Source organism: Podarcis pityusensis (genome assembly GCF_964106645.2).
Source record: "Podarcis pityusensis genome assembly, chromosome: 1".
Classification (NCBI taxonomy): Eukaryota; Metazoa; Chordata; class Lepidosauria; order Squamata; family Lacertidae; genus Podarcis; species Podarcis pityusensis.
Window position 1 is genome coordinate 28,181,856 of NC_138028.1, and position 22,875 is coordinate 28,204,730.

Below are 22,875 nucleotides of genomic sequence, written 5' to 3' on the forward strand. Positions count from 1 at the left end.
AAGGATACAGGAATACACCAGAGCTCAAGAAAACTCACTTTGATCATTCAAGGTCCAACTGGGAAACAAAGCCTGTTATACTCCTTTTTGGCAGGATGATGCAGTGAGCAGACTGGGTGAGTGGAGTAAGTCCATTGCCTAAGAGCTACTATATCAAGAAGCTGCCATCTGCATTTCAGTAGCGTACCACATGGGGAATCTACATTTATATAGCAATTGCTAGGCAACATGGGTATTCTCCTTTTTTAACTGTGATTTCCTTAAAAAAGTTCAACAATTTCGGCTGACCCCTACAACAAAAATTAGTCAGAAGAAGAAGAAGAAGAAGAAGAAGGAGAAGAAGGAGAAGACACTACATGCATCTTCTGAACCATGAGAAGATGAACTCCAAGAAAGCAAAAATAGGTTATTCTAATGCCATATCCAATATTGACGAAGGGAAATGCACAGCCTCTTCTATTCCATTAGAGATATGCCATGAGCAAATCCATGCACATAAAGTGTGGGATTAGGGAGAGGGCTGTACTGCTTGATGGAAGCCGGGGGTACTGCACATTTTAGGGACCACTATGGTAGTCCATGATATCTGTAAGGTTAAGTCACATTGACTTCAATGGAATTTGCTTCTTTGCAATGCAATCAGCACAGTGTGTAAATGTTATTGTACCCAGTTTACAGGAGAGCAAGCTTCAGAACAGAGAGGTAGCATTTGCTAAATGTCACAAAAGCCAGAAGTCCCATTTCTTAGCGTGTTTCTTTTTGCCACTTGACCTCCATTGCCTTTCCCTCCCTCCCTCCCTCCCCCCGCCATTCCCTTTTCTGTCTGACAATGCAGAAAGGGATGATGCAAAACCCCTGCAGAAACTTTACATCAAATGCTCATAAACCGTTTCTTTCCGCAAAGCCCAAGTGCTGGAATTGGCCATTGTCAGAACTGTGTGACAGCTGCTCTGCTCTTTTTGTGTGTGTGCCTCTAGCAGTAGAGAAGAATCGTCTGAGCTTTCTGCACTGGAATCATTTTCCTCTGGGCAAAACCCATGCATAGGAGCAGCACCCAGCTGTTCCCCAAACAACTGCGGCATTACTTGCTCTTACACTAGCCACACCAGATGTCCATCAGAGATAACCTGAGCCAGGTTTTTGTTAGGCTGATGGCAGGGCAGTAGAAGAACATATTGCAAAAGAGAAGCTGATATGGCCCTCACACCAAAGGAGTTATTTTTACATAGCCCAGAATAGAACATGTAGGGGCTGTCATCTAATGTAGTTTTAACTTCACCATTGGCAACATTGATTGTCTGCCATTAAGCACATATTCATTTCCTTCTCTGTATTATTTACAGAACTATGGAAAGGCAAGAGCAACATGCAAACGTTGGATCTGCTGCTTGGGAAGAGATCCATGCTAGAAGTTCTACTCATAAGCAGATCTGTGGGTAAAGAGGTGGGATCCTGGCAATTACCTATGCATGTGGGTGCAGACACCAGGCCTGAGTTAGGGCTCATCCACACTTACCTTCGTTCTACATTTCTAGACAGAGGTTCAGGTTTCTCAGGTTTGCAGCAAACAGCCTTTTTATTTTGCCCTGGTGCTTCCCCTTTGAAAAACTGCTCTTTGCCACTGAATTGGAGCAAACAGCAACTCGCAGAAAACCCAAATTGCCATTTTCTCCAATTCAGCAGTAAATATTGGTTTTTCCTGGGGAAAGTGGTTGGGCAAAAAGGGGGGCGGGGGTTGGATAAGGACTGGGGAAGTGCAGACATGTTTCTAGAAAGTGTGGGGCAAAATGTGTTACTGGGCTATTAGACAGCTAGCTGGGGAGAGCTCCATTTCAAGTCTGGAGCAATTTCTGGCGAGTGAGTCTTCACTCAACTAAGGGCTCCAGCAATTGGCTGCAACCCTTCCTTCAGGTAGATCAGCTGATAGGCTCAGGCATTTGTTAATATCCCCCCCCCCCCCGTTGGACTTTTGCACATGGCAAAGAATAGCAAGAGGACTATGCTTTCCACTTTTACAAAAGGATGAACACACTGTTAAGTTGTGATTGTACTTGTTTCCACTTAGTGAAAGGGGTTATTATCAGATTGTATACACTGAAATAACTGCCTAGGGGTTAGAGTTAGAGGGACATCACATTTGAGCAACTGCAGCAGTTTGCAGACTCTTCCTTTCCCCATCATAAAACACAGATCCTGAATCCCAAATGGAATTATCTAGCTGTCAGTTTTCTGAATTGCTCTTCCTATCTGCCTGTTTGTTGGCAATGGTGTCAGGCTGTTTTTTGGTGTGTTTATTCTAGATATCTCATGTGATCCCTGAATGGCAGTGACAAAGATCAGCAAATATTTTAGATGATTACTTAGGAAAGGGATGACATTTCCTGCTCTAAAAAACTTTGCATGAATCAACTGTGTACGGGGTAATATTTAACTCTAACACTCCCTGATATGGATGGATCAACTTATTTCTGTTCCATGTCAGTTTTACATGCATTTGAATCATAGGTTTCTACAGTCCTGTTCTTTGTGGGCTTTATTGTTGGTTGTTTGTTTGCTTGAGTTTTTCACATTTCTATTTAATATATAACAATTCTCCTTTCAGTTTCCCTGTCAAATTTCCCCCTTTCCCATACCCAAATGCTTTGCTGCCCTTTAATTATAAACCAAGTGAGTCAAATTCCATAGCAGTAAAGAGAAAGGAATATATATATATATATATATATATATATATATATATATCAAAAAAACATGTTCTTTTGGGCCTATTTTTAAAAATCCTGAAATAAGCATTTTTGTATATATTTTCCCAATACAGCTCATATTTTTGTGTGCATATTTTTGAACCAAAACCGCATCACATCATTTCAGGAACTCCAATCTGCTTGACAGTTGCATTCCAGTCCATGTATGTCTGGGACCAGCAAATTAGGTTGGTTTGCTAAAAGTATGAACTGAAAGAATTTTTTCCTCCATCTCTACTTCTTGATTTTCATATCAAGCAACCATATTCACAATTCCATATGATAATGACCAGCTAGAAACCCACTGCACATACAACCCCAAACAAGGGATAATGCATGAGGTCAGTTTTTAGATGCTGCTGGTAGCTTTTTTGAAAATGTTTCTGAACTTTTTCCCATTAGCTAATGAGACACTTCACCATGGAGGTTCATTATCTTTCTTACAAAATGAATAACAAATTCCCTTTTGGCATTTGGTACATCAGACGAAGTAGAAATGACATATACTAACAGCAAAGGGACTAAGAGCCAGCTGGCTAGAACTGCAAAGCCAGAAAAAGCCGTTTGTTAGAAGAGGGGAAAGCAATTCTTCTACTCCCGTATCTCAGACAATGTTTTGTGTCATGCAGAAAATACAATAAACACAAGGAGGCATGGAAGGAAGAGGAATTGAGACAGAAATTAAGGGGTAGGAAGGGACATTGGTTCAGGAGCAAGAGCAGCACAGAAGAGAAAGATAACAGGGGTAATGGCTACAGAGAGAATAATGATGAAAGCTGAGACAGAAAAGGGCAAAACAGTGATGTGGTGGTCTAATAACACTGTTGTGAATTCTTTGCAGGAAACAATTCCCATTGATGGTGTGTCATAAACATTCAGTGCTAGAGAGAAACTCCTGAAGGCACAGTGGAGGTCACGCAAAAGGATCAAAGGAAGTATAAGTGTGTGTGTGTGTGTGTGTGTGTGTGCGTGCACGCACGCACGCGCGTGTGCATGTGCCAGAGGTTGCCATGTCCCCTTTTCAATTTGCTTCCCCCTACCCCTTCTCTTGAGGGTGGGCATCTTTTTACAGGTGTTTCAATGTTTCCTTCAGCATCAGCCCAAAGTGCAACAGGCAGGGCTCCAGGTGGATTATTCTTACAATTAGCCTTGCATTTCTGGCCAGTGAGCCAATTAGAGGACACTTTGAAAATAATCTGTGTCATTGCTTTCAGCAGTGCAAAGGAACACATAACTCCCAGCAGAGTTTTCAACGCAAGGATTTGTTACGGGGGAGGGGGCAGGGGTCAAATATGAGAAAGCTTAAATAAAATAAAATAAAAGCTCACAGGCTAATGGATATTCTCTGCCAAGTCAAACAAGACTTCAAAGCAAGGGAGCTGTCAAAGAGAGAGCAGAAGCAGGCTGGGGGTGTGATCTCTAACAGAAAATGTATGTTTTGCAGAAAAGACTAGCCTTTTCCAGGTGTTCCTTGCTCCATGTGATTTTAACACTTGGCAGAGGAAGAAGAGAAGAGCATGTTGGAGGGTGACTGTCTACAGCAGGATGGCTACATTTGCTTTAGAACACTGGAAAATCAGGGTTCTAAATTGTCTGGAAAGTCTACAGGAGTAGAACAGGGTGCAGATGGCTGTCTTCCAACTTGAGATGGTGACAGAAGGAGTGGGGTGAGAATCCTCATCTCTGCTTACTCCTCCATTCATTGTTAATCACATGGAGAAACAAATATCTGAAGAGGGCTGCAAAATCTCAACAATGCACAACACAGGGGGAAAGGAGGACAGAACAAAAAGGGAAGGAAATATTTTAGAAAGACCCATTATTCGCTGTCCTATTCCTTAGAACAGCCTTGTTGCCTACCAGCATGGTTTACCCCTGCTGAGGTGGTATTTGAAAGGCAAGCCAAATGATCCAAGCATACAACTTAAGAGGTATCATTTATATAAGTAAGATCTCTTATTTTAAATAAGGACCCATTTTTCATTCTAGAACACGGTACCCAATGTGGTGTGCTCCAGCCATCATCGCCAATGGTTAGAGATAATGGGAGTTATAGTCCAGCAACATCTAAAAGTCACTACATTGCCCTGGCCTTTCTAGAACATCATAATATTGTAAGCCAGAATGGTTTGCCATTTCCATTAGCTCAGAAGGCTTTGAAAGAAGACGAGACAGATTCATGCACAATATCGGCAGCTGTTAGCCATGATGGTCAAATGTTCAGAGACAGTACACTAGTAAATACCAACTGCTTAAGGCAACAGGGGTGAAAGGGATCATGTGTATACCCTGTTTATGGCTCTTCCAGAAGCATTTGGTTGGCTACTGCAGGAAACTGGGCAGTATTCAATAAAATAGTTGCTCTTGTGCAAGGATTAGCACTGGTGGAATGGGATTTCCCTCCCCTTCCATACAAGCCCCACAACATCCTCAGATCTGCTGCAGAGTGTTTGAGGATCCCCCAGACCATAATTTTGGGGGCATGCAGGAGGCGGATGGGTGTGTGTGTAAAGTTCTACTACTCAAGAAGACGTCCTCGTGCCAATGGAACTTTTTTGCTTAGTGCTACATTAAATACAGCCCAGAATGCTTGATATGCCTTTTGTCTAATCCAGAGGGGATCTTCTTAGGTTCTTATTCCTTAGGAGAAATAACCCAGCTCTCTAGCATGTCAAATCTTCATACTGCCCCCTAACTTGAGAAATTGCTTCTATGTCTGCGCATCAATTTATACATATTTCAGGAAGGGTAAAATTTCCAATACTCTCTTCATTCACTGAGCAGTGAGAACATTAATCCTTTCTTACACGCTGTGCATGAGTTCGATTTGCATAGGGCACAACATTGTGACTACCCATCAAGGCAGGTGCTCCTCTGGGGTACAAACCACAAATCTGTTTGGACAGCATGTCTTCTGAATATCGTGAATGCCTCTGTATATGACGATGAAGCAAATTCTTCAGTGTGCCAAGCCAGAATGAACTCTTTGGGGCAAGGTACAGCCAATATACTCCCACATAATGCAACATCCTTAATTCTGAGCAGAGTAAATACACTGGGGTGTTGTTGTTTTTTTAAGCTCCATTCTAGGGCACATTGAAAAGATGTTGTTTCTGGAAGTAAGATTAAATCTAAACATATGACTGATGACGCATTATAGTAATTGGTACAGAACTTTTCCAAACGATATAATTGTGAAGATGGGGAGATAGTTAATATTTTCACATCCAGTGTTGAGATTTACATCTGCCGGTATTTACATACATTTAAATACATGAGCAACTATCTTCCTAGTATATAATTTCCTATTATGCAAAATCATCTATGGAGTTTTATTGGCCAGTTTTCCACAAGGTTGAAAATCAAGGCTGGAGAACTGTAGCATGTAAAATCTGCCATGAGATATACGGATTATCTGATAGTTTCCCTGCCGCCCTTCTGTTCCTTGCCTTAAGAATGACCTCTAATCCCTCCCAGAGAGGATCTTATTCTTTGTACCTCTACTGAATAGCCCAATCATATTCGTTTATTGTCTTTAGATAGTGCGTACCTAGACTGTGATCCTTACACCTGCATGCACAAAAGAGCTTTAAAAACAAACAAACAAACAAACTCAAATATTGTCACTTCAGTAGGCAGATAGTACAGAAAAACACAGAAGCAAACTCAGTGGAACAAGAGTTGGATTTAGACTGGGGATACTTGAATTCCAGTCCCTGCTTATACAGGCAGGTCATTGGGTGATTTTGAGCTCTCCCAGCACGGGCAAAATTGTGACAAATGCATTATGAGGGCTTGGGTGTCTTAAGTTTAAAACATGGGAACTTGGACCACTGAGAGCTGGGTTCAGATTTTACTCAGCTGTGAGACAATGGTTTTTGTGAAGATAAGATGAATCAGCTCCCATATTTGCCACTCTGGGCACCTTTGGAGGAACAGAATACAAGTGTGATAAATAAATGGCATTTTTAACCAGCTGTTTAAAACCGAGGCAATTTCTGGGCCCTGTACAGCATGGTGAGGCCCATAAGCACTGATAGTTGCTGGGCCCCATGCCCCACACAATCACCAAGTGGTTCCAAACCGCCATTTTAAATGTCTCATGACACCCAAAATTGCCTGACACAGCATTATTCTGGGGCTACATTGGGTGGTCTAGAGCATCACAGAAGATTTAAAATGGCACCTGCATGACATCAGTTGTAGCCAGGCAGCTGCCATTGTAAATTTATCACAATATCCCTGAGTGAAACTACATGGGGGCTCGGCATTGTGGGAATATTTAAGATGGCAGTTTCCTAGTGATTAGAAGTCACACCTGTTTCTGTCTAAGCCTTCTTGGGGTTGGGCACTGGGAGGGAGAGGGACATCAGTGGGCAGCATCCCATTGGGTAAATGATGATGATGATTATATATAATTTTTTACTATAAAATTTCTATACCACCTTTCATCTGCAGATCACAGGGTGATTTACAGTATGAAAACACAAAGATACATACCATAGTAACAAACAATAAACACTTCCTTCCACAGTTTAAAAGGTCACAGATTGTTTAATTAGCCAAAGGCCTGGGAGAAGAGGAATGTTTTTGCACGGCAACTAAAGGTGTGTAACGAAGGCCTTTACTGGCTCACATTCCTGCTCTCTCAATCAACAGGTGTTGTTCCACATGTTAGCTGAGCACAGTTAATATTGCACAGGCAGGACCACATGAGTACCAAGTTTGATCACAGGGAATTCCTTTAGTTTGGAAATTCTGCTCACTTGCAATGCCCTACCCAAAGATTTATATCATCCCTTATCTAGTGATTTCGGTACCAAAGAACCACAGTGCAAATGCCACTTCATATATTCTCCATCCATAACAGCTTAATGCCTCCTTTGAGGGAATGAAAAATGATAGTGCCTAATCAGAGCCACCTTTTGCTGCCATCGCACAAGAAGCATCTTTCAAATTTCCAAAGGGGAGGGAGAATGGCATTCAGCTGGTGGAGGAGGAAACCTTGGTTCTCAGGGGAATTGACCTTGAGCTACTGCAGCCATTAAATAGATTTGAACAGCAGAAAAGTGCTTTGTAAATTCAAAATGACCAGGCTTGACGAAAGCAGAGAAATTTGCAGGCTAGAGACCAATGCCCTCCTTCTGTCTTTAAAACCACTCTAGTGATAGAAAAGTGAAATCTACATCCATGGATCTATCTCATTTGCAACATGCATGTGAAAAGGGGCAATACTGTTCTGCCTTTGCTTCCTGGTCTTCACCCCCCAGAAAAGACAACAGCTCTTAATTATATTGTGTGACCCAGTAGCAAGCCAGGGAGAAATTCATGCTGTAGCATTCCTGAAGCTAAGCATGTGTGGATTTGAGAAGCGCCTGGATGGAAGAAGATCCACGGAGCAGCCTTTTACCTTTCTAGAGGATGATGTGAATAGTAAATACTGTAAAAGAAATGTATTACCGTTCTAATCCTCCAGCAGCCTTTGATGCCTGGTATATATCAGGAACAGCTTTATGGAAATAAATTCCTGCCTCCAGAGTAGAAAGACTGACTTAGACCCTTGGAAATGAGATCATGACACATGGCCTCTTGGAGGACAAAGAGAACTCCAAGGTTTGGTAATGTGACTGCAAATCACTGATCTCCAAAGATACATTTTCAATATTGTTTTCTTTATGCCCTTGGTATTATCCATTATGATACTGGAATTTTCACTTCCTATCTTTTAATCCCAGGCATCAGTTATGGAAGCAATAGCTGGAGATGGAGTATTGGGTGAGTATAAGTTTTGCCCAGTGATAAGTAGGTTTGGGATGCAACCTCCACCCATTCCTAAGTTTCTCAAAAACTAGGGCAGGTTTGTCTTCCTTGGCAGCTTGTGTTACACTGTGCTTGCTAAGACCATATGCATTTAAGGTTAATTGATGTTTATTTTTTATCTAGCCACTAGAGGATAAATCTGTTAATGATGCTACCTCTACATAGATCCTGCCTTCTCAGGGGAAATTGAATTGGTTCACTTCTTGCCTGCAATCCTGGAATAAACCTAGATGAAATCAGCAAGACTTACAGTATTTCTGAATAGACATACACAGGATCATTCTGCTAGTTGCATTTATCTACAATTATTGCCCAGAGAGAGTGGCTAAGGGAGAACCACCATTGAATCCCAAAACCTACTGATAAGCTACAGTGACATTCCAACCCAGAATATAGAGTGACCCTCGAATTTCTGCAAACTTTTATGTGAATGCACTTGTAACACTAATATTCACTGTCGGAAGCAAAGTTGTATTTGCTTAAAGATAAGAAAAAGCTTGGGTTTTTAAAGTTTTAAAAGAAGTGTTTAAAATGCACTATCTCCACATCATGAATTACCAAAAGGACACTTGAGAGGGTGGGTATCATCACCAAGAAGGTCACCCATAGACTTGCCATATTTCAAAAAGAAAAAATCCAGACACCCCCCAAATTGTTGAGCTTTCTTAAGGAAAACACCTTAAGGAAGGGGAGGGGAGGCAGTGACCAGTGCCCCCCACCCACCCCACCATCATTGTTAACCCTTCCGTGTAATAATGCAGCTATCATAACTAGTGGCCCTCATTTCCCCAGAGCCCAATGACCGCCCTGGATCCCCTGCCTTCCTGCTTCCCTTGGTGGACACCTCTGGCCACTTCTGCCCCACTCTCTCTGTTGCTCCCCTTCAAACCTGCTCTCCCTTCCCGCCACTGCCCACAAGGAGCCCACCTAGCCTCCTGCAACCATAGAGTCACCTCAGGCCGAGAGTTGGGGGTGGGGCTATTCCCCTAGGGTCTAGAGGCCACCCAACCTCCCTGGATCACAGAGTTCATGGAGAGTGAAGGCAATGCTCTTGCTAATAACACAGAGACACACACATACAAGCCCACATTGCCTCCCTTTTACCTGCAGGAGATGATGTCCAATTTCCGAACATGTCTGAAATTTTCCAGACATATAGCAAGCCTAGTCAACCAGTGACAATCCACTGGTCACGGATTGACCAACAGGATCCCCTTGGAATATCTTAAGAGTGACTTAGCCTGCTAGGTATCTTAGTACCAAGTTATATGGAGCTTTAAAGGTTAAGAACAAAATCTTGAACTTGGCAGCTGGTGCTGATCTTTCAACAATGGCGCAGTATGTGTAAAGCTGGGTGTCACATTAAGCATCTTGACAGCTGCATTTTGCACTAGCTGCATGCTTTGAACCAGCTACAGGGAAATTCTACATACAGTGCATTACAGTAGCCTAATCAAGAGATTAGTAAAGGTAAAGGTACCCCTGCCCGTACGGGCCAGTCGTGTCCGACTCTAGGGTTGCGTGCTCATCTCGCTCTAGAGGCCGTGAGCCGGCGCTGTCCAAGGACACTTCCGGGTCACGTGGCCAGCGTGACGAAGCTGCAGCTGGCGAGCCAGCACCAGCGCAGCACACGGAAATGCCGTTTACCTTCCCGCTATAAAGCGGTACCTATTTATCTACTTGCACTTAAGAGTGCTTTCGAACTGCTAGGTGGGCAGGAGCTGGGACCGAACGACGGGAGCTCACCCCGCCACGGGGATTCGAACCACCGACCATACGATCAGCAATTCCTAGGCACTGAGGTTTTACCCACAGTGCCACCCGCATCCCTAGTAATCAAGAGATTACTAATGTATAAACCATGCTGGCAAGGCTATCCTTGTCCAGTAATGGTTGTAGTTGGTGCACCAGCCAAAGTTGGTAAAGAATGTTCTCAGCTGACCAGTGATTGGCAGATGTGAGGGATCAAACATAAAACCTTCTGCACTGTAAAGCATATGCTGAGCTGTGGCCCTTGCCCACAATGGTGAATGGGCAGCTCATGCAGGAAGTTGCACCAGCAAGGTGTAAATTAGTCTTGTCTTTCTAAATCCTTAATATTGGGGGGGGGGGGGGGAGAACCACACTTTTCAAAAGTTGCTCACTGCTTTCAACAGCTCAGCTTCCTATCTTTGTCCTTGCCTTTGCCCAAGCCATCCATCCACCTGCCATCATCTCTTCTCTCACCTGTCATGCCCCCTGCTCCTTCAGTAAATTAAGCTCTTCCAACAGGAGGAAAAACTATTATAAAGGAATAATGATAATGATAAACAGCCCCAGAAATACATATCTCGCTTCTCCCTCTCTCCCCTCATATTCCAGCCTCCCAGAAAGCACAGCATTAATCACTGGGGCAGTAGCTGAGAGATAAAGCACAACTGAAATTTAGCTGTGCATTATGGCATGTGTATGTGTATGTCTGGGCAGGAGGGGAGGAGGAAGCGGCAGAATAATCTGTCATTTTATATATTTATACTGCAGGAGTCGGTCAGGACTGGTTCTCCATTGTTACTGCAGATTAAAATCATTCACATCCTTCTGCTCTCATCAGAGGTCACCTTTCAGAAAAGGGAATAAAGATTGTGGCAAGTTAATCCCCCCCCCCCCCCGCTTACTATTTTTTAATCAGTCTGCCATGGGGTTATGAGGCATTGTATGCATCCAATGGGAAAATTAGCCAGCCCTGCAATTTCTCCTGGCTCTGTATATATTATAGCTTGCATACAACAAACCTCTTCTACGTTGGCTGGCTCTTTCAAAGACAACCATGCAAGGGTCTCAAAGCACATGGAAATAGTGTTACAGTGCAGCAATGGCGCCAAGATATGTTAGTGCCCAAGTGAGAAGATTCAAACAGTGATTGGTGATAATAATAAAAAATACTCTAAATTGTCAATTTGTCAACCTTTAAGGGTGCCAAAAAATTTGCCATCTGAGGTGGACCACTTCATTCTGCCTTATGGTAGGATTAGCTGATAAGTTGATTTCCTTTGAGAGTGGTGATGGGTTCCACACAGAAGTGGTGAAAGGTCAGACAATGGATTTTAAGCTCTGCTTTCTCCCTGTGTTCCTTTGGGAACTGTCGCCAGATTCTCCAGAGTCTGGCCTGATCTAAACTGGATCTGTAATTGCCCCAGCTCCTGCTTCAGGATTCCCTGAAGCCTACACTAATGTTCCTTCCCCTTTTTTATTTCATAATTTATTTTTATTATTACATATATCCCACCTGTTCTCCTGGAACTTCAAGACGATATACATTGTCCTCCCCATCCATTTCCCCCCCTCACAAAAGCCCTGTGAGGTAGTCCAAGGTCACCCAGTGAGCTCTATGGGTGACTGGGGATTTGAACCCTGGACTCCCAAGGTCATAGGCCAGCACACTAACCACTACACCACAAAGGCTCTCCCTTTTGCTTATGCACCAAGTTGAGGAAAGAATGGCAGAGAGGGCTCTATGGAGTGCCTCTGCAGGGACTTATGCCCCTATGCAACTGCATGTGGCAGTGATGTGACGATCACAGTGAGACAGTGCCTAGTGGCTTGATGTATTCATCCATAAAGTTTTTACTTAACAACAGCTTTCCAGACTGCCATCTAATTTTTAAAATTGATTGATTGATTAAATGGACAAAATAGTGTGAACCAAGCAAGCTGATGCATTCAATGGCCCACAACTAAGTTGTGCCACGGACCCCCTGGGGCCTGCAGACCACCAATTGGGGACCACTGTCTTATATCATTTGTTTCTATCTTTTAAAATGGTAACCTCCCTTGAGTGCCATGGCAGAAAAGTGGCATATAAATGCAATGGACACATGAGCAAATTAATAAATACATAAATATTCTTACCATATTCCTCAGTAAAGAACTGTGCATGCAGAAAGGGAAATATTTGCTGTTTCTGCAGGTCCAGCTGTCAATCAAGCAGCTTGTACCAAATCCAAGAGCTCGCGATGACAGGCACAGCTTCCATTTTAGTGACAGCTCACCCCACCGACAAAGAGGAATGCAGTGTGAAACTCCCCGCCCCGCCCTTTCTATTAGCTACACAGCACTGTTTCTCACCAAAGAAAACCCAAGGCGTTAATTAGATGGTTTCAAGAAATAGGACTGTCATAACAGCCAGGATGTGTTTCTAATTTCTACGCTGTCATCTAAACGTGAGCCAAGAAAGGTAAGATGTGCATCCCCCACCTCTCAATGAGTCTTGTCAAAAACAAAATGAAAATGTCTGCCTTGGAAGTCTTTTGGCAACGCCTGCAGCTCCCAATCATTTCCCTGCAGGGTATAAATAGCAAGCAAACCAGACGTGGTTTAAGAACCGGGAGAAAACAAGCCGGATCTCTCTTTCTGTGCTACAAAGCCAGTGATTTTTCTCTGTTCATTCCTAAGCAGCCACTTGCTTTGCATTGCATCTTTCAATGAATCCTGTCATTCTAAGAACTCAAGCCATTCTGGAAATACAAATTTGCTTCTGTTTAACAGGGGTATGCGCATCAGCTCTGCGTGCACTCCAAATAACAAGGCACACTGAGATGGTTCCAGTCATGATTTCACATTCCCAAGTCAGATAGTGCTATTAACTAGGCGTCTCAAGGCAGATCGGAGACCCGCTCAGTTTTACCACAAACTTCAACGGATAACCTCCCCACTCCTTTTCCTTTTTGAGAAACAAAAACAAGCTGAGTCGGGAAATGCCCAGAACCTTTGAAGCAAAGATGGAGAAGTGTGGGGAGTGTCTTTCATTTTCACAGATTGGCCTAGCATTTACTTGAAGTGAATTATTATTGCCCAATGCCAATTCAATCCTGGTGATTTTGGAGAGGGGTGTTAAAATAAATGGAGTTGTTCTTCACATGGATTGTCATTCTTCAGCAAGAGCAGGGTGTTAAGCAGAGGAGGTACAGCACACAAGGAATCTAACTGGGTAGGGTTGTGTGGGCTTGTCCAATCTCAACATTTGGAGCTATGCAGTGAGGATTCTATCTCCATTCATTGAGTATTGTTAGTTCAGTTTGGAACTCTGTGCATTTCAACTGAATACAGTTAGCATTCCCCTTCAGACCCCCATGCGCCAGAAGTCTATTTGTGAGGCTTGTAACCACAAGGACATCGGGAAAGGGGCCAGTGTGCGCATCCTTTACCTGCTACCCATTTTAAGCCCTCACACATTCTGCAGAAAGGCTAAAGAAGTGTTTGGACTGCAATAGTGTCAGAATTCGGCAATGTCAGGGAACTACTAAGACCCACAGCCAATCAGGGGGACTGCTGCTGGTCCTGAGAGTCCCCTGGTTTTGCTCTTCATTCCAGAAGGAGGGGGCGAATGAGAGGGGCAGTGGTGACAACAGCCAGGAGGCTGAGAGCCCACCCAGGGAATGGGGAGCAGCTAAGGGTTTCTTGCCCAAGCCTCCTCCTGCCCCTGACACACACACAAAAATTGAAGCCAGCATTGGCATCTGTGCTTCGTTTCTAGAAAAAGAGATGTCAGAGCTCAAATCTGCTGGAAACATTAGCCTATGAACTGGAAAATCTTCCCTCTAAATGCCAATGTGTGGATGAGTCTCTGCAGTTATTCCATGGTGAAGAAGATGGAAACTGCACTTCCCCAAGGGCATTCATCTGTTCATACTTCATATGTTCCACAGCTGAAACCTGGCATTAACAAAAAATGCTAGGGCTGGGCCTTGATGAACCTACAGCACAAACTAAACCCTCCCGTGCTTAAAATTGAAAAAAATAAAACAGAACCATATATTTTTTTGCCAGTTCACGTGATCTGCTATTCTAGTTATCATAACTTGTCTACGACTATGAAGTATGTGTTTAAAGTCTCTGCACTCTAGGGCATTTATTTGCCTGCATTTATACATATTTTTATCTATGCCTTCTGCAAAGAATATAGTTTCACATACGCATTTCCCGCCTCTCCCCCCACTTCCAAAGTAGCAGATTTTAACAGGCTGTTCCCGAATACCAGAGGACGTTCAAACTTGTAATTGCATTTGGAAAGCAAACTGGCTCCAGAAACATGCCATACGCTTGTCAAAAAAACTTGAATTTCAAATTGTGATTACTCACACAACTAACAGCTTTTGGGCCAACTTGCATATCATACTTTACCCTCTCTCTCATCACACAGATTATCAAATGTTTTCAAATATATACATTTGAGATAATTTGCCATATAAATAATGTCATCTGTATTTTCCAGGGCCCAAAACATCCACCCACATACTTACTCATTCACAATTGCTTCTACACTATAGTGAGATAGTGCCTAGCAGATTCCTCTGCAGGAATGGGCCCAAATGAACAGCAATGAAGCAAAGGGCAATCACTTTGGGTATATGCTTATTCTTTTCCACTTGAAACCAGGCTCCAATCCTGACATCTCCAGTTACAGGGCATTAGTAAGAGGACTGAGAAATACATTGTTTGGAACCTTGGACAGTTGATATCTGTCACAGTTGATAATTCTATGTTCAAAGGACCAGAGGTCTAAGGCAACGTCATATGTTCATATTCACATATCTGGATCAGGGTTGGCAGAAGACATTCTGCTGCCTGAGGACAAGATGGCATCCCCTCTGAATGCAAACCACATACTGTCCCCACACCGACATTATAGTCATAGTACATAAACTTTGTAAAATTACTGCATATTATCCCAGAAACACATTCGAGAACATGAGTGAACTTCCAAATGCTTCTCAGAACAGTAAGCAGGCAACATACAGAATGCTAACCAGTGAAATCATATAGAACAATTTACTGATTGCCAAGGCAACATACCTAATATACAGTGGGTGAGAGGGGTGATCATTCTGTCTGGCAAGTAGAAATGATGAAATGATCAGAAGATCATGGCACTGAATTATTCCCAGTGCTCTTGGAAAAAGAGCTTCATGTTGGATCCTCCCGTCCCTACCATTGCCAGATCTTCTGTTACCTTAGCCAAATTGACATCAGAGCTCTGGCATCTGTAGAGCCAGAAAGGGGACATGCTGGGGCTTGCCACAGTGGGATCAGGAAGCAACTTGGGTCCAATAGAGGAGAAAGTTAGGCAAGGTCAAGAGCCTGTCTAACTCACTCCTTTTCATTTCCTTCCCAATTTTCCCCAATGGGAGGGAAATTGTCAATAATAACAATCCCGGCTTAGAACTCCCTAACCCTATTCAAGCATTCAGGAGAATGTGTGAGGGTTCTAACTGGATAATACTCTAGCAACAACTTCCTGCATTGCACCCTGATAGGGCAGAGTTCCTGTTCATGGGGAGTCCTGTGCATGGGCAACTAAAAGTCCTTACTAGTTCCCTTAATACCTTCCAGAAAGATCAAGGATGGAATGCACATGCTCATGGACACTGGAACAGGGCTGGTGTGTGCACACCCACTCCCCACATTAAGCCTCTTTGAATGCTTGAAGAGAGTTCTTATCTTCCACCTAGATATATACCGTATTGGCCTGAATATAAGCCACACTCCCCCCCCCCCAAATTCCAATTGTAAAAAGTTAAAGTGTGGCTTATATTCGCGACCTTACGGTATCACTGCTGAAACAGCTGCCCACGAGGGCCATCGGGCCATTGGGGGTGTGGGACAACGGCACCCGTCCCAGCCACATTTCCCGAGCCTTCCCTGAGCCGCTGTAAGGAAGGGGGAAGGGGGGGAGGCTGCTGGCAAAGTGGCATGGCTACACCCTCCCAGGAAGCAGCCCAGGAGCGTGGGGCAATGGCACACAACCCACCCACTGCTCCCAAGCCTCCCCCAGCGCCGGCTTGGGGAGGTAGTGTCCAGAGATGGTAGTGTTGGGAGGTGGGCACACAGCACACTCAGAATCTAGTGCTGGCCGCCCTCCATCCAGGGCGGTAGTGCCGGGAGGTGTGTCGCACCCGCAAATATGCCTTGAATTTAAAAGGTGCGGCTTATTTGTGGGTTTGTCTTATATTTGGGCCAATACAGTATTCCTTTTACCCATCTTTGCCTTTGAGATGTGTTGTCATCCTCATTGCTGCCCCATAAAAACATACACATAAGACAAGTATGTACCAACCATTGTGCCAGTAGAACATCACAAACCATGGTGTTGCACTGATAACCCCAGTGTAAATGTCTGTGATTGCGGGGCCAATTGTTTTGCACATGACATAAATTTGAACAACAATAAAAGGTAGTAGGGGAAGAAAAGACAATTTTATGTCATATGAACGGGCTTGTGTGAAGTAAGACAGAAAGCTGGGGCTTTCAAGTTCCTTAATATTTTTTTCTCCTTTAGTGCTTTGCAGTCAGTGGATGAAAATGTCACTGGAGACTCATAACAAGCAATGAGTAAATTAGAGGCCAATTTCCTTCTCCAAAAATTATTTTCTTAAGAGTGAAAAAGAAAGTACCTTGGCAATCGCAAGAGGAGACAAGTGTATTTTTCTTTCCCTGACAGTTAGAGGCTAATTATACTGACAAATCTTCTCTGCTGTGTTCCATCACAAGGCATGCCTAAAAGAAAGTGCTGCGAGAGCAGTGTCTTATGGGAAGTTCTGAATCAAAATCCTATGGCCCTCAGCCTAAACAAAATGCAGCTAGGCAACTGTGCTGGACGCTGGTAAAAGGATGGATCCCCAAGCACTCCACTGATCAAACCCTAACTAAACCAATGGGGAGGCTCACTGACATTAATCAATGATATCTTTCCTCCTTTCTTTCAGAGTTGTTTATTATTACATTTCTATTCTACCATTCTTCCAAGGACTACCATATATACAGCAATACAATGTGGTAGGCTAGGCCGTGTGTGATCTTACCCAGGCCCAATACGACACAGTGAAGTTCACAGCTTAGTGGAGGCTGAACTCAAGTCTGGGTCGAAATCCAACATTCTATCCACTATCTGTGGAAATGGGGAAGTATTTCCAACCAACGTCCCCTCCAGCCCCTGAAAATTTGATCTGGAAGGTTAGAGGACCATCCAGAGCAGAATGAGAGGTAGAGCAATAGGTTGAGGGGGAAGAGGGGAATGAGCAAGAATTGCCTCCCACTATTCTGCCTATGGATCTTGATCCTTTTCGATGACAAGAAGGAGCCCTTGCATTCACCCTTGGCATCCATTCATGTTTAACTAGTCCATTCTTGACTTCACACAGATCCAATAGTCCTTACTAAGCATATCAAAGCTTACATATTTACAAATTTAATCAAATCTGTTCAGCTCAACTATGAAGTGACTACTCAGCAAGTATTTGGCTTTACAAATGCTTTAGCTTCAGCATTTACGATTCAGGAAAATGAATTTAAGAAAACCCAAAGGTGAAGCGCATTTTGTGGGTTTCATCTCAAAAAATTGTCATCAGTGGAAACTAGAACTGAAATCAACAACCACTTTTCATGTTACAATTTATATTAATTTTACTAGAGAATTCTATTTTTGGTCCCTTGACACCACATGATTGAGTACATGAAATCTAAACGGATTCAAGTCAGTGTTGAATTCATTTGTTTTCATTTGACTGTTCATAGCCAGTTCCTTGGATTTTGCTGAGGAATGTTCTGGATTTAGGGCATTTTGGACAAACACAATTTGTTGAATGCAGTGTATTAATTTATTTGTCGTAATATTTAGTCCAGCTCAAACAGAGGTTGTTATTATTTATATATATTTTCCTATCCTGCTATTCTAGTGCCTATGCACAACTCAGTACAGCTGACAACACATTAAAATCACATTATCATATAAAATAATACATTCAGTTAAGGTACAAAAATACAACAGAGGCAGGAACCAAACAGCCTTAAAAGGAAACACTTAGTAGCCAAAAGCCTGCCCCCCAAAAAAGAGTTCACCAGCCACTAGAAAGGAAGTTCACCCACTCTTCACAGAGCATGTTGTGCCACAACGATGGGTCAACCATTGAGAAAGCCCTATATTTTAACACCATCCCTCCACCATAAGTGGGGCACAAAGAACCCATATCTGTAGATTGTAAATATCAGCTGATGGCAGCTGAACTGTCAAAAATATAAATACTGGAAACAAAAACCATAGAAAAGGGTTGCTACCCCAAGTGTCAATGAAAAAAAGGGGGCTCAGAATAGAGGAGTTATTGTGCTGTGTGTCATCACCACCAGATCTGACCAACCAGACAGATTAAGAAGGCTAGTCAGGTAAAGTTCAAAAAGCTCAACAACAGAAACAAGGCATCTGTCGAGAACAAGCCTGATAGAAATAACAACACATCTCTCATTTTGGATGTGAGACAGCCCTAATCTAGCAGCAGCCCTGCACTCCAGGACATTCCCGAGTTAAAAGTAGAAGCATTTAAGTGAACGATAGCCATATGCCTCCGTGTTCTATGCACAGCAGTGAGGCAAAGTGGAATTCCCAAAGAGGATATTGTTAATACGAGAGAAGCTGGTGTGTCAGGGCCCTGAGGTCTGTAAGAGTAATTTAATACAACACATGCCGTTTCCGAACAGACCCGAGCTTGAATACAGAGCAAACTTATGTGTCAGGGGGTCAAAGTGGCACTTTTACTAAGGGTCGGTAGGCAGCTCTGTTAGTCAGAAGCAAACGTGCTTCATTAAATGGAGTGGAACAAACAAGAAATCACAAGTAGGCAAAGTGAACTTTGGACTAAACCAATTTCTTTGGACTAAACCAATTTCTATCAGCTTAAGCAAGTACAGGCTCCAGGGTTAAACAGAACACCACATATCTCTACCCAGATGTGCATCATGTTACTTGTTACATCCCCTCCAACATTTTTCAGTTTAAAATAGGGACATTTTGCATCAATGTCCCCCCCACCCCACCCCCTATATACACTCACTGCTGATGGAATAGATGGAAAGGGTGGGGCTGGCTGAGTTGCCCCATCCTCGATGTTTGCTAGCTGTTTGATGTTCAGATTGTTTTGTCAAGGTTGATTTAAATAAAAATATGGATTGGGTACCAATTTGAATAAAATATTGTGGGGGCCCAGGTAAGCCCCACCCTACATAATTGATCACTTGACGCAGTGCACACACACCATTTAAATGGGAATGCCCATCAACTTTGGGGGAACCCTGCCCCCTCAAATATTTTATTGTGGAGGCTGAAGCCCCCACAGTTCCTATGCTGTTGGTTCCTATGCTAAGAGACCTTGGGCCACACACTCACTCTCAGGTTAACCTATTTCACAGGGTTGTTAGAAGGAAAAATTGCAGAGGAAAACTATAGGTGCCACCCTGAGCTCCTTGGAGTTCAAGCAATATATAGATCACATAATTTTTTTACAAATTTTCCCTTCCAAAAGAAGTTTGACTGGCTGGCATGTTTTGAGGCCAGAACATTACTCCTATTCAGATCTCCCAATGCATCTCCCATTGTATGAAGGGGAGAGCGAAGCATCATTTGGTGGCCATGCCTTCTCCATAATGTTCCTGATAGCCCTCTTCCACTGCCCTCCATGCATTGGGGCTGAGCAGCAGCATGAAGCATGAAGCAGCATGAAGGCAGCTCTACCCATGAAGTCTGCCCCCATGTGATTTAGAACCTGAATGTGTGCACAAAGTACTAGCTTGTAAGAGAGAGGAAGCTAGGCCAAAACTCATCTCCTTCAGATTTTAGTATTCTATGTCGAGAAGTGAGTTGGGTTTATTTGCATGGATGACCATTGAGACATTTGAATCCCACCCAACTGTGAACCCCCATTCAAATAGCAAAGCTTGTGGGCTGTTTCTGCACATTTGAATCAGGCAAAAGAGAAGTAGATACACATAGATCTGCAGTGTGCTATTAGAGAATAAATGAATGAATGAATGAATGAATGAATGAATGAATACAGTGTAATAAAATGACCTAGCAGTTATTTAAACCACATTTGTTTGGGTCCTTGTACCTTCAGCTGGTATGGTAACAAGTGCAAGAGAGGATAGCTAAATAAACCTCTGCCTTCTTGGCCAATCAAGACTCATAAAATGGGATCATCAAGGCAAAATATCCTAACAATTGTTCATCTCTAGTGATAAGTAGCTTCCAACTGTCATTTTGGATTTTCTCCCTTGCCCTGGAAGTTCAGACATTCTGGATAATGGGTGTGTGTTGTTGTTGTTGTTGTTGTTGTTGTTGGGATAGAAGAGATTGCTGGTCCTAAAAAAAATTACAGCAGTGACCAGTGCTTCCCCCCACAGGCAACAGAATCACAAGCCACTCGGTGCCAAAGCACAACAAAAAAAGCCCCCCCCCATTGTTTCTTAATTTTAATAATCGGTACGTCAGGGGAGGTGTGATGTTTGAGTTTCTTGTTGGTGCTGAGTCTGTATAGGATACAGCTTACACAAATGGAGTTGAACAACTCAGTCGAGTGACTGAAAGGAAGCAAGAACCGTCTTGCACTGCGATAACAATAAATTGACCTGCTCTTGAGACACAGTGAGTTGTAATGGAGGTGCATATTGACTTTTATCTTCCTTTCAATGGAAAGAGTGAAGTGTCAAGAGTTATTGCTTTAATATAAGCCAAGATGAGACCATTCGTTGTGTGAGTGCATCCAGGAAATCATTGCTCTAACCATGTTTTTAGAGGCCAGTTTACACTGTATTAAATCACCTTGATGCTTTCTCAAGAACATAATGACTTAATCAGCTCAACAAGTTGACATGTAGATTAGGTCAAAAACCCTCTGAGAAATAATCTAGGTGGGCCTGTTTCATGAAATATTTCAGTGACCTCGCAACAGACTGATATAATTCCATCAGAATAGACTCAAAAAAATCTTTACAGACTCTGATTAGAGCATTAACTCAGGAACGACACATCCTGTTTCACCTCTCCCACCCACCGCCACAGAAGCTTTGCTCACCGGCATTGTGCAGTAGTGGCTTCTGGTGAGATCTCATGAGGCTGGCCCTGCATGAGCTAACGAAGGGGGAAACCTGGCTTGCATTTTGTTTCATTTTCCCAGAATGTATAAGAACAACATTCCAAATATGACAAAATCCATCTGAATTATTTGCAGTCCAATTTCAAGGTGGGTGACTTTACCTGAGGCCTTTATATAACACACCATCAATTGAAGCTAATAATTAGAACTGATTCATAGCCACCTGATTTTTCAGCGAGCAAAAGATGTAGAGCCTTGACAAGCAATCAGGAGAAATAAAGCAGCATTTAGCATTTGATGTCACACTTTCAGCAACATTTGAGACCCTGATTATGATCTGACATAGTCCTGCCTTGCTGAGTCGAGTTGTTTTTACTGGTGGAGAGAACTGACATAGCCATGAAGGTCCAGGAACAAGATCAAATGTTTGGGCAATGGTGCATTACCATTGTGGGGAAGCACAACTCAAAAAAGGGAAACAAAAGCTATTGATGGCTTGGACTGGAAAAGAACCATTCAATTAGATGAGCTAATTAGAAATAAACCACATTCCGAATGAAAGGACCATACGATCCAATAAATTCTATCATGCAGGTATAAGACACCTCTATACATGTGAAGGTCTCTGTGAAATGCCTGGTGAGCTCTCTGTTCTACTCAACGCAGACAAAGAAAGCAGATCAAGCAATCAATAATTATTATTCAGAAGAATCTCATTTGTACTTGGGGAAGAACACAGTCTACTGCTGCTTCATCAAGGCAATTATATTTGATCTGTAGATTATTTTCTGTCTGCAATTATTGAAAAGATATATTGAGAGTTTATTAAGCCCTAAAGGGCTTAACGAAGCTGTAGTCAGAGAAAAATATATACCTCCGTGACAATAAGGGCTATCAGAGATTTCAAAAGCACCTGATTGAATGAGCCCCAGACTCTGAAAGCAACCATCTGACAATTTCCACTTTAATATTAATATTCCACTTTAAATATTATTATTATTTAATATTGTTAAAAACAGGAATGAAGAACAACTCAGCTTGGGCAACCCAATCCACACTATTAAAAACTTCGCCACTAAAGAAGAAATAGCACACATGAGGAACACTAATCTGCACTGGCTTTCCAGAATCTACCATCGTGGTCTTCCATTATCAAATTCCACAGATTTATGAAGTTCATATCTTGTTCTCCACACAGGAGCAACCAACGCTAACTTAATGAGTGGGTCAAACAGTATCACAGAAGAACTTGGCCTCATGTCTGCACATACAACAATAATTCAAATGGAAACTGAGAGTGAACAAGTTCTGTGCTGAATTTTATCTTTAGATAAAATCAGGGGGAAAAAACATAAACAAAAAAGAGAGAGAGAATCTGGCCCTAAGATATATTTGAGAAAACATAAGCCAGCTATAGA

The 22,875-nt window shown here is 42.8% G+C and overlaps 1 protein-coding gene across 26 annotated transcripts in view; it reads right to left on the reverse strand.

The window, feature by feature from the left end:
* The window catches only part of NRXN3 (neurexin 3), a 1,227,884-nt gene that overhangs the window by 109,057 nt on the left and 1,095,952 nt on the right, over positions 1–22,875 (reverse strand). The window lies entirely within an intron of this gene.